Genomic DNA, 13,125 nt, shown 5'->3' on the forward strand with positions numbered 1-13,125 from the left:
ATCCTAAAAGTGGCTGTTGAACTTCCATTAGTGTCCCACTAGTGCAAATCTATTTGCAGAACCTCTGCATTGCATACTCAAGCTCATTGTTACAAAGCCATTAGAATACCAAACACTGAGGAAACTTAATGGCATCCTAAAAGTGGCTGTTGGACTTCATTAGTGTCCCACTAGTGCAAATCTATTTGCAGCACCTCTGCATTGCACACTCAAGCTCATGGTTACAAAGCCATTAGAATACCAAACACTAAGGAAACTTAATGGCATCCTAAAAGTGGCTGTTGGACTTCATTAGTGTCCCACTGGTGCAAATCTATTTGCAGCACCTCTGCATTGCACACTCAAGCTCATACTTACAAAGCCATTAGAATGCCTAACACTGAGGAAACTTAGTGGCATCCTAAAAGTGGCTGTTGGACTTCCATTAGTGTCCCACTAGTGCAAATCTATTTGCAGCACCTCTGCATTGCACTCTCAAGCTCATTGTTACAAAGCCATTAGAATACCAAACACTGAGGAAACTTAATGGCATCCTAAAAGTGGCTGTTGGACTTCAATAGTGTCCCACTGGTGCAAATCTATTTGCAGCACCTCTGCATTGCACACTCAAGCTCATTCTTACAAAGCCATTAGAATACCAAACACTGAGGAAACTTAGTGGCATCCTAAAAGTGGCTGTTGGACTTCATTAGTGTCCCACTGGTGCAAATCTATTTGCAGCACCTCTGCATTGCATACTCAAGCTCATTCTTACAAAGCCATTAGAATGCCAAACACTGAGGAAACTTAGTGGCATCCTAAAAGTGGCTGTTGGACTTCCATTAGTGTCCCACTAGTGCAAATCTATTTGCAGCACCTCTGCATTGCACTCTCAAGCTCATTGTTACAAAGCCATTAGAATACCAAACACTGAGGAAACTTAATGGCATCCTAAAAGTGGCTGTTGGACTTCATTAGTGTCCCACTAGTGCAAAGATATTTGCAGCACCTCTGCATTGCACACTCAAGCTCATTGTTACAAAGCCATTAGAATACGAAACACTGAGGAAACTTAGTGGCATCCTAAAAGTGGCTGTTGGACTTCATTAGTGTCCCACTGGTGCAAATCTATTTGCAGCACCTCTGCATTGCGCACTCAAGCTCATTGTTACAAAGCCATTAGAAAACCAAACACTGAGGAAACTTAGTGGCATCCTAAAAGTGGCAGTTTGACTTCCATTAGTGTCCCACTAGTGCAAAGATATTTGCAGCACCTCTGCATTGCACACTCAAGCTCATTGTTACAAAGCCATTAGAATACGAAACACTGAGGAAACTTAGTGGCATCCTATAAGTGGCTGTTGGACTTCATTAGTGTCCCACTGGTGCAAATCTATTTGCAGCACCTCTACATTGCACACTCAAGCTCATTGTTACAAAGCCATTAGAATACCAAACACTGAGGAAACTTAGTGGCATCCTAAAAGTGGCTGTTGAACTTCCATTAGTGTCCCACTAGTGCAAATCTATTTGCAGAACCTCTGCATTGCATACTCAAGCTCATTGTTACAAAGCCATTAGAATACCAAACACTGAGGAAACGTAATGGCATCCTAAAAGTGGCTGTTGGACTTCATTAGTGTCCCACTAGTGCAAATCTATTTGCAGCACCTCTGCATTGCACACTCAAGCTCATTGTTACAAAGCCATTAGAATACCAAACACTAAGGAAACTTAATGGCATCCTAAAAGTGGCTGTTGGACTTCATTAGTGTCCCACTGGTGCAAATCTATTTGCAGCACCTCTGCATTGCACACTCAAGCTCATTCTTACAAAGCCATTAGAATGCCAAACACTGAGGAAACTTAGTGGCATCCTAAAAGTGGCTGTTGGACTTCCATTAGTGTCCCACTAGTGCAAATCTATTTGCAGCACCTCTGCATTGCACACTCAAGCTCATTCTTACAAAGCCATTAGAATACCAAACACTGAGGAAACTTAGTGGCATCCTAAAAGTGGCTGTTGGACTTCATTAGTGTCCCACTAGTGCAAAGATATTTGCAGCACCTCTGCATTGCACACTCAAGCTCATTGTTACAAAGCCATTAGAATACGAAACACTGAGGAAACTTAGTGGCATCCTAAAAGTGGCTGTTGGACTTCATTAGTGTCCCACTGGTGCAAATCTATTTGCAGCACCTCTGCATTGCACACTCAAGCTCATTGTTACAAAGCCATTAGAAAACCAAACACTGAGGAAACTTAGTGGCATCCTAAAAGTGGCAGTTTGACTTCCATTAGTGTCCCACTAGTGCAAATCTATTTGCAGCACCTCTGCATTGCACCCTCAAGCTCATTGTTACAAAGCCATTAGAATACCAAACACTGAGGAAACTTAGTGGCATCCTAAAAGTGGCTGTTGGACTTCATTAGTGTCCCACTAGTGCAAATCTATTTGCAGCACCTCTGCATTGCACCCTCAAGCTCATTGTTACAAAGCCATTAGAATACCAAACACTGAGGAAACTTAGTGGCATCCTAAAAGTGGAAGTTTGACTTCCATTAGTGTCCCACTAGTGCAAAGATATTTGCAGCACCTCTGCATTGCACACTCAAGCTTATTGTTACAAAGCCATTAGAATACGAAACACTGAGGAAACTTAGTGGCATCCTAAAAGTGGCTGTTGGACTTCATTAGTGTCCCACTGGTGCAAATCTATTTGCAGCACCTCTACATTGCACACTCAAGCTCATTGTTACAAAGCCATTAGAAAACCAAACACTGCGGAAACTTAGTGGCATCCTAAAAGTGGCAGTTTGACTTCCATTAGTGTCCCACTAGTGCAAATCTATTTGCAGCACCTCTGCATTGCACCCTCAAGCTCATTGTTACAAAGCCATTAGAATACCAAACACTAAGGAAACTTAATGGCATCCTAAAAGTTGCTGTTGGACTTCATTAGTGTCCCACTGGTGCAACTCTATTTGCAGCACCTCTGCATTTCACACTCAAGCTCATTCTTACAAAGCCATTAGAATGCCAAACACTGAGGAAACTTAGTGGCATCCTAAAAGTGGCTGTTGGACTTCCATTAGTGTCCCACTAGTGCAAATCTATTTGCAGCACCTCTGCATTGCACTCTCAAGCTCATTGTTACAAAGCCATTAGAATACCAAACACTGAGGAAACTTAATGGCATCCTAAAAGTGGCTGTTGGACTTCATTAGTGTCCCACTGGTGCAAATCTATTTGCAGCACCTCTGCATTGCACACTCAAGCTCATTCTTACAAAGCCATTAGAATACCAAACACTGAGGAAACTTAGTGGCATCCTAAAAGTGGCTGTTGGACTTCATTAGTGTCCCACTAGTGCAAAGATATTTGCAGCACCTCTGCATTGCACACTCAAGCTCATTGTTACAAAGCCATTAGAATACCAAACACTGAGGAAACTTAGTGGCATCCTAAAAGTGGCTGTTGGACTTCATTAGTGTCCCACTAGTGCAAAGATTTTTGCAGCACCTCTGAATTGCACACTCAAGCTCATTCTTACAAAGCCATTATAATACCAAACACTGAGGAAACTTAGTGGCATCCTAAAAATGGCTGTTGGACTTCATTAGTGTCCCACTGGTGCAAATCTGTTTGGAGCACCTCTGCATTGCACACTCAAGCTAATTGTTACAAAGCCATTAGAATACCAAACACTAAGGAAACTTAGTGGCATCCTAAAAGTGGCTGTTGGACTTCCATTAGTTTCCCACTACTGCAAAGATATTTGCAGCACCTCTGCATTGCACACTCAAGTTAATCGTTTCAAAGCCATTATAATACCAAACACTGAGGAAACTTAGTGGCATCCTAAAAGTGGCTGTTGGACTTCCATTAGTGTCCGACGAGTGCAAATCTATTTGCAGCACCTCTGCATTGCACACTCAAGCTCACTGTTACAAAGCCATTAGAATACCAAACACTGAGGAAACTTAATGGCATCCTAAAAGTGGCTGTTAGACTTCATTAGTGTCCCACTGGTGCAAATCTATGTGCAGCACCTCTGCATTGCACACTCAAGCTCATTCTTACAAAGCCATTAGAATACCAAACACTGAGGAAACTTAGTGGCATCCTAAAAGTGGCTGTTGGACTTCCATTAGTGTCCCACTAGTGCAAATCTATTTGCAGCACCTCTGCATTGCACTCCCAAGCTCATTGTTACAAAGCCATTAGAATACCAAACACTGAGGAAACTTAGTGGCATCCTAAAAGTGGCTGTTGGACATTATTAGTGTCCAACTGGTGCAAATCTATTTGCAGCACCTCTGCATTGCACACTCAAGCTCATTGTTACAAAGCCATTCGAATACCAAACACTGAGGAAACTTAGTGGCATCCTAAAAGTGGCTGTTGGACTTCATTAGTGTCCCACTAGTGCAAAGATATTTGCAGCACCTCTGCATTGCACACTCAAGCTCATTGTTACAAAGCCATTAGAATACCAAACACTGAGGAAACTTAATGGCATCCTAAAAGTGGCTGTTGGACTATATTACTGTCCCACTGGTGCAAATCTATTTGCAGCACCTCTGCATTGCACGCCCAAGCTCATTGTTACAAAGCCATTAGAATACCAAACACTGAGGAAACTTAGTGGCATCCTAAAAGTGGCTGTTGGACTTCCATTAGTGTCCCACTAGTGCAAATCTATTTGTCGCACCTCTGCATTGTGCACTCAAGCTAATTGTTACAAAGCCATTAGAATACCAAACACTGAGGAAACTTAGTGGCATCCTAAAAGTGGCTGTTGGACTTCATTAGTGTCCCACTAGTGCAAAGATTTTTGCAGCACCTCTGAATTGCACACTCAAGCTCATTCTTACAAAGCCATTATAATACCAAACACTGAGGAAACTTAGTGGCATCCTAAAAATGGCTGTTGGACTTCATTAGTGTCCCACTGGTGCAAATCTGTTTGGAGCACCTCTGCATTGCACACTCAAGCTAATTGTTACAAAGCCATTAGAATACCAAACACTAAGGAAACTTAGTGGCATCCTAAAAGTGGCTGTTGGACTTCCATTAGTTTCCCACTACTGCAAAGATATTTGCAGCACCTCTGCATTGCACACTCAAGTTAATCGTTTCAAAGCCATTATAATACCAAACACTGAGGAAACTTAGTGGCATCCTAAAAGTGGCTGTTGGACTTCCATTAGTGTCCCACTAGTGCAAATCTATTTGCAGCACCTCTGCATTGCACACTCAAGCTCATTGTTACAAAGCCATTAGAATACCAAACACTGAGGAAACTTAGTGGCATCCTAAAAGTGGCTGTTGGACTTCATTAGTGTCCCATTGGTGCAAATCTGTTTGCAGCACCTCTGCATTGCATACTCAAGCTAATTGTTACAAAGCCATTAGAATACCAAACACTGAGGAAACTTAGTGGCATCCTAAAAGTGGCTGTTGGACTTCCATTAGTGTCCGACGAGTGCAAATCTATTTGCAGCACCTCTGCATTGCACACTCAAGCTCATTGTTACAAAGCCATTAGAATACCAAACACTGAGGAAACTTAATGGCATCCTAAAAGTGGCTGTTAGACTTCATTAGTGTCCCACTGGTGCAAATCTATGTGCAGCAACTCTGCATTGCACACTCAAGCTCATTCTTACAAAGCCATTAGAATACCAAACACTGAGGAAACTTAGTGGCATCCTAAAAGTTGCTGTTGGACTTCATTAGTGTCCCACTGGTGCAAATCTATTTGCAGCACCTCTGCATTGCACACGTAAGCTCATTCTTACAAAGCCATTAGAATGCCAAACACTGAGGAAACTTAGTGGCATCCTAAAAGTGGCTGTTGGACTTCCATTAGTGTCCCACTAGTGCAAATCTATTTGCAGCACCTCTGCATTGCACTCCCAAGCTCATTGTTACAAAGCCATTAGAATACCAAACACTGAGGAAACTTAATGGCATCCTAAAAGTGGCTGTTGGACTTCATTAGTGTCCCACTGGTGCAAATCTATTTGTAGCACCTCTGCATTGCACACTCAAGCTCATTCTTAGAAAGCCATTAGAATACCAAACACTGAGGAAACTTAGTGGCATCCTAAAAGTGGCTGTTGGACATTATTAGTGTCCAACTGGTGCAAATCTATTTGCAGCACCTCTGCATTGCACACTCAAGCTCATTGTTACAAAGCCATTCGAATACCAAACACTGAGGAAACTTAGTGGCATCCTAAAAGTGGCTGTTGGACTTCATTAGTGTCCCACTAGTGCAAAGATATTTGCAGCACCTCTGCATTGCACACTCAAGCTCATTGTTACAAAGCCATTAGAATACCAAACACTGAGGAAACTTAGTGGCATCCTAAAAGTGGCTGTTGGACTTCATTAGTGTCCCACTGGTGCAAATCTATTTGCAGCACCTCTGCATTGCACACTCAAGCTCATTGTTATAAAGCCATTAGAATACCAAACACTGAGGAAACTTAGTGCCATCCTAAAAGTGGCTTTTGGTTTTCCATTAGTGTCCCACTAGTGCAAATCTATTTGCAGCACCTCTGCATTGCACTCTCAAGCTCATTGTTACAAAGCCATTGGAATACCAAACACTGAGGAAAATTAGTGGCATCCTACAAGTGGCTGTTGGACTTCCATTAGTGTCCCACTAGTGCAAATCTATTTGCAGCACCTCTGCATTGCACACTCAAGCTCATTGTTACAAAGCCATTAGAATACCAAACACTAAGGAAACTTTATGGCATCCTAAAAGTGGCTGTTGGACTTCATTAGTGTCCCACTGGTGCAAATCTATTTGCAGCACCTCTGCATTGCACACTCAAGCTCATTGTTACAAACCCATTAGAATACCAAACACTGGGGAAACTTAGTGGCATCCAAAAAGTGGCTGTTGGACTTCCATTAGTGCCCCACTAGTGCAAATCTATTTGCAGCACCTCTGCATTGCACACTCAAGCTCATTGTTACAAAGCCATTAGAATACCAAACACGGAGGAAACTTAGTGGCATCCTAAAAGTGGCTGTTGGACTTCAATAGTGTCCCACTAGTGCAAAGATATTTGCACAACCTCTGCATTGCACACTCAAGCTCATTGTTACAAAGCCATTAGAATACCAAACACTGAGGAAACTTAGTGGCATCCTAAAAGTGGCTGTTGGACTTCATTAGTGTCCCACTAGTACAAATCTATTTGCAGCACATCTACATTGCACACTTAAGCTCATTGTTACAAAGCCATTAGAATACCAAACACTGAGGAAACTTAGTGGCATCCTAAAAGTGGCTGTTGGACTTCATTAGTGTCCCACTAGTGCAAAGATATTTGCACAACCTCTGCATTGCACACTCAAGCTCATTGTTCCAAAGCCATTAGAATACCAAACACTGAGGAAACTTAATGGCATCCTAAAAGTGGCTGTTGGACTTCATTAGTGTCCCACTGGTGCAAATCTATTTGCAGCACCTCTGCATTGCACACTCAAGTTCATTGTTATAAAGCCATTCGAATACCAAACACTGAGGAAACTTAGTGGCATCCTAAAAGTGGCTGTTGGACTTCCATTAGTGTCCCACGAGTGCAAATTTTTTTTGCAGCACCTCTGCACTGCACTCTCAAGCTTATTGTTACAAAGCCTTTAGAATACCAAACACTGAGGAAACTTAGTGGCATTCTAAAAGTGGCTGTTGGACTTCCATTAGTGTCCCACTAGTGCAAATCTATTTGCAGCACCTCTGCATTGCACTCTCAAGCTCATTGTTACAAAGCCATTGGAATACCAAACACTGAGGAAAATTAGTGGCATCCTAAAAGTGGCTGTTGGACTTCCATTAGTGTCCCACTAGTGCAAATCTATTGCAGCACCTCTGCATTGCACACTCAAGCTCATTGTCACAAAGCCATTAGAATACCAAACACTGAGGAAAATTAGTGGCATCCTAAAAGTGGCTGTTGGACTTCCATTAGTGCCCCACTAGTGCAAATCTATTTGCAGGACCTCTGCATTGCACACTCAAGCTCATTGCTACAAAGCCATTAGAATACCAAACACTGAGGACACTTAGTGGCATCCTAAAAGTGGCTGTTGGACTTCATTAGTGTCTTACTGGTGCAAATCTATTTGCAGCACCTCTGCATTGCACACTAAAGCTCATTCTTACAAAGCCATTTGAATACCAAACACTGAGGAAACTTAGTGGCATCCTAAAAGTGGCTGTTGGACTTACATTAGTGTCCCAATAGTGCAAATCTATTTGCAGCACCTCTGCATTGCACTCTCAAGCTCATTGTTACAAAGCCATTAGAATACCAAACACTGAGGAAACTTAGTGGCATCCTAAAAGTGGCTGTTGGACTTCCATTAGTGTCCCACTAGTGCAAATCTATTTGCAGCACCTCTGCATTGCACACTCAAGCTCATTGTTACAAAGCCATTAGAATACCAAACACTGAGGAAACTTAGTGCCATCCTAAAAGTGGCTTTTGGACTTCCATTAGTGTCCCACTAGTGCAAATCTATTTGCAGCACCTCTGCATTGCACTCTCAAGCTCATTGTTACAAAGCCATTGGAATACCAAACACTGAGGAAAATTAGTGGCATCCTAAAAGTGACTGTTGGACTTCCATTAGTGTCCCACTAGTGCAAATATATTTGCAGCACCTCTGCATTGCACACTCAAGCTCATTGTTACAAAGCCATTAGAATACCAAACACTAAGGAAACTTTATGGCATCCTAAAAGTGGCTGTTGGACTTCATTAGTGTCCCACTGGTGCAAATCTATTTGCAGCACCTCTGCATTGCACACTCAAGCTCATTGTTACAAACCCATTAGAATACCAAACACTGGGGAAACTTAGTGGCATCCTAAAAGTGGCTGTTGGACTTCCATTAGTGCCCCACTAGTGGAAATCTATTTGCAGCACCTCTGCATTGCACACTCAAGCTCATTGTTACAAAGCCATTAGAATACCAAACACGGAGGAAACTTAGTGGCATCCTAAAAGTGGCTGTTGGACTTCAATAGTGTCCCACTAGTGCAAAGATATTTGCACAACCTCTGCATTGAACACTCAAGCTCATTGTTACAAAGCCATTAGAATACCAAACACTGAGGAAACTTAGTGGCATCCTAAAAGTGGCTGTTGGACTTCATTAGTGTCCCACTAGTACAAATCTATTTGCAGCACATCTACATTGCACACTCAAGCTCATTGTTACAAAGCCGTTAGAATACCAAACACTGAGGAAACTTAGTGTTATCCTAAAAGTGGCTGTTGGACTTCATTAGTGTCCCACTAGTGCAAAGATATTTGCACAACCTCTGCATTGCACACTCAAGCTCATTTTTCCAAAGCCATTAGAATACCAAACACTGAGGAAACTTAATGGCATCCTAAAAGTGGCTGTTGGACTTCATTAGTGTCCCACTAGTGCAAAGATATTTGCAGCACCTCTGCATTGCACACTCAAGCCCATTGCTACAAAGCCATTAGAATACCAAACACTGAGGAAACTTAATGGCATCCTAAAAGTGGCTGTTGGACTTAATTAGTGTCCCACTGGTGCAAATCTATTTGCAGCACCTCTGCATTGCACACTGAAGCTCATTGTTATAAAGCCATTCGAATACCAAACACTGAGGAAACTTAGTGGCATCCTAAAAGTGTCTGTTTGATTTCCATTAGTGTCCCACTAGTGCAAATCTATTTTCAGCACCTCTGCACTGCACTCTCAAGCTCATTGTTACAAAGCCATTAGAATACCAAACACTGAGGAAAATTAGTGGCATCCTAAAAGTGGCTGTTGGACTTCCATTAGTGTCCCACTAGTGCAAATCTATTTGCAGCACCTCTGCATTGCACACTCAAGCTCATTGTTACAAAGCCATTAGAATACCAAACACTGAGGAAACTTAATGGCATCCTAAAAGTGGCTGTTGGACTTCATTACTGTCCCATTGGTGCAAATCTATTTGCAGCACCTCTGCATTGCACACTCAAGCTCATTGTTACAAAGCCATTAGAATACCAAACACTGAGGAAACTTAGTGGCATCCTAAAAGTGGCTGTTGGACTTCATTAGTGTCCCACTGGTGCAAATCTATTTGCAGCACCTCTGCATTGCACACTCAAGCTCATTGTTATAAAGCCATTCGAATACCAAACACTGAGGAAACTTAGTGGCATCCTAAAAGTGGCTGTTGGACTTCAATTAGTGTCCCACGTTTGCAAATCTATTTGCAGCACCTCTGCACTGCACACTCAAGCTCATTGTTACAAAGCCATTAGAATACCAAACACTGAGGAAACTTAGTGGCATCCTAAAAGTGGCTTTTGGACTTCCATTAGTGTCCCACTAGTGCAAATCTATTTGCAGCACCTCTGCATTGCACTCTCAAGCTCATTGTTACAAAGCCATTGGAATACCAAACACTGAGGAAAATTAGTGACATCCTAAAAGTGGCTGTTGGACTTCCATTAGTGTCCCACTAGTGCAAATCTATTTGCAGCACCTCTGCATTGCACACTCAAGCTCATTGTTACAAAGCCATTAGAATACCAAACACTAAGGAAACTTTATGGCATCCTAAAAGTGGCTGTTGGACTTCATTAGTGTCCCACTGGTGCAAATCTATTTGCAGCACCTCTGCATTGCACACTCAAGCTCATTGTTACAAACCCATTAGAATACCAAACACTGGGGAAACTTAGTGGCATTCTAAAAGTGGCTGTTGGACTTCCATTAGTGCCCCACTAGTGCAAATCTATTTGCAGCACCTCTGCATTGCACACTCAAGCTCATTGTTACAAAGCCATTAGAATACCAAACACGGAGGAAACTTAGTGGCATCCTAAAAGTGGCTGTTGGACTTCAATAGTGTCCCACTAGTGCAAAGATATTTGCACAACCTCTGCATTGCACACTCAAGCTCATTGTTACAAAGCCATTAGAATACCAAACACTGAGGAAACTTAGTGGCATCCTAAAAGTGGCTGTTGGACTTCATTAGTGTCCCACTAGTACAAATCTATTTGCAGCACATCTACATTGCACACTCAAGCTCATTGTTACAAAGCCATTAGAATACCAAACACTGAGGAAACTTAGTGGCATCCTAAAAGTGGCTGTTGGACTTCATTAGTGTCCCACTAGTGCAAAGATATTTGCACAACCTCTGCATTGCACACTCAAGCTCATTGTTCCAAAGCCATTAGAATACCAAACACTGAGGAAACTTAATGGCATCCTAAAAGTGGCTGTTGGACTTCATTAGTGTCCCACTGGTGCAAATCTATTTGCAGCACCTCTGCATTGCACACTCAAGTTCATTGTTATAAAGCCATTCGAATACCAAACACTGAGGAAACTTAGTGGCATCCTAAAAGTGGCTGTTGGACTTCCATTAGTGTCCCACGAGTGCAAATTTTTTTCCAGCACCTCTGCACTGCACTCTCAAGCTCATTGTTACAAAGCCTTTAGAATACCAAACACTGAGGAAACTTAGTGGCATCCTAAAAGTGGCTGTTGGACTTCCATTAGTGTCCCACTAGTGCAAATCTATTTGCAGCACCTCTGCATTGGACTCTCAAGCTCATTGTTACAAAGCCATTGGAATACCAAACACTGAGGAAAATTAGTGGCATCCTAAAAGTGGCTGTTGGACTTCCATTAGTGTCCCACTAGTGCAAATCTATTTGCAGCACCTCTGCATTGCACACTCAAGCTCATTGTTACAAAGCCATTAGAATACCAAACACGGAGGAAGCTTAGTGGCATCCTAAAAGTGGCTGTTGGACTTCAATAGTGTCCCACTAGTGCAAAGATATTTGCACAACCTCTGCATTGCACACTCAAGCTCATTGTTACAAAGCCATTAGAATACCAAACACTGAGGAAACTTAGTGGCATCCTAAAAGTGGCTGTTGGACTTCATTAGTGTCCCACTAGTACAAATCTATTTGCAGCACATCTACATTGCACACTCAAGCTCATTGTTACAAAGCCATTAGAATACCAAACACTGAGGAAACTTAGTGGCATCCTAAAAGTGGCTGTTGGACTTCATTAGTGTCCCACTAGTGCAAAGATATTTGCACAACCTCTGCATTGCACACTCAAGCTCATTGTTCCAAAGCCATTAGAATACCAAACACTGAGGAAACTTAATGGCATCCTAAAAGTGGCTGTTGGACTTCATTAGTGTCCCACTGGTGCAAATCTATTTGCAGCACCTCTGCATTGCACACTCAAGTTCATTGTTATAAAGCCATTCGAATACCAAACACTGAGGAAACTTAGTGGCATCCTAAAAGTGGCTGTTGGACTTCCATTAGTGTCCCACGAGTGCAAATTTTTTTCCAGCACCTCTGCACTGCACTCTCAAGCTCATTGTTACAAAGCCTTTAGAATACCAAACACTGAGGAAACTTAGTGGCATCCTAAAAGTGGCTGTTGGACTTCCATTAGTGTCCCACTAGTGCAAATCTATTTGCAGCACCTCTGCATTGCACTCTCAAGCTCATTGTTACAAAGCCATTGGAAAACCAAACACTGAGGAAAATTAGTGGCATCCTAAAAGTGGCTGTTGGACTTCCATTAGTGTCCCACTAGTGCAAATCTATTTGCAGCACCTCTGCATTGCACACTCAAGCTCATTGTTACAAAGCCATTAGAATACCAAACACGGAGAAAACTTAGTGGCATCCTAAAAGTGGCTGTTGGACTTCAATAGTGTCCCACTAGTGCAAAGATATTTGCACAACCTCTGCATTGCACACTCAAGCTCATTGTTACAAAGCCATTAGAATACCAAACACTGAGGAAACTTAGTGGCATCCTAAAAGTGGCTGTTGGACTTCATTAGTGTCCCACTAGTACAAATCTATTTGCAGCACATCTACATTGCACACTCAAGCTCATTGTTACAAAGCCATTAGAATACCAAACACTGAGGAAACTTAGTGGCATCCTAAAAGTGGCTGTTGGACTTCATTAGTGTCCCACTAGTGCAAAGATATTTGCACAACCTCTGCATTGCACACTCAAGCTCATTGTTCCAAAGCCATTAGAATACCAAACACTGAGGAAACTTAATGACATCCTAAAAGTGGCT

This window comes from Anomaloglossus baeobatrachus, chromosome 1 (genome assembly GCF_048569485.1).
Source record: "Anomaloglossus baeobatrachus isolate aAnoBae1 chromosome 1, aAnoBae1.hap1, whole genome shotgun sequence".
Classification (NCBI taxonomy): Eukaryota; Metazoa; Chordata; class Amphibia; order Anura; family Aromobatidae; genus Anomaloglossus; species Anomaloglossus baeobatrachus.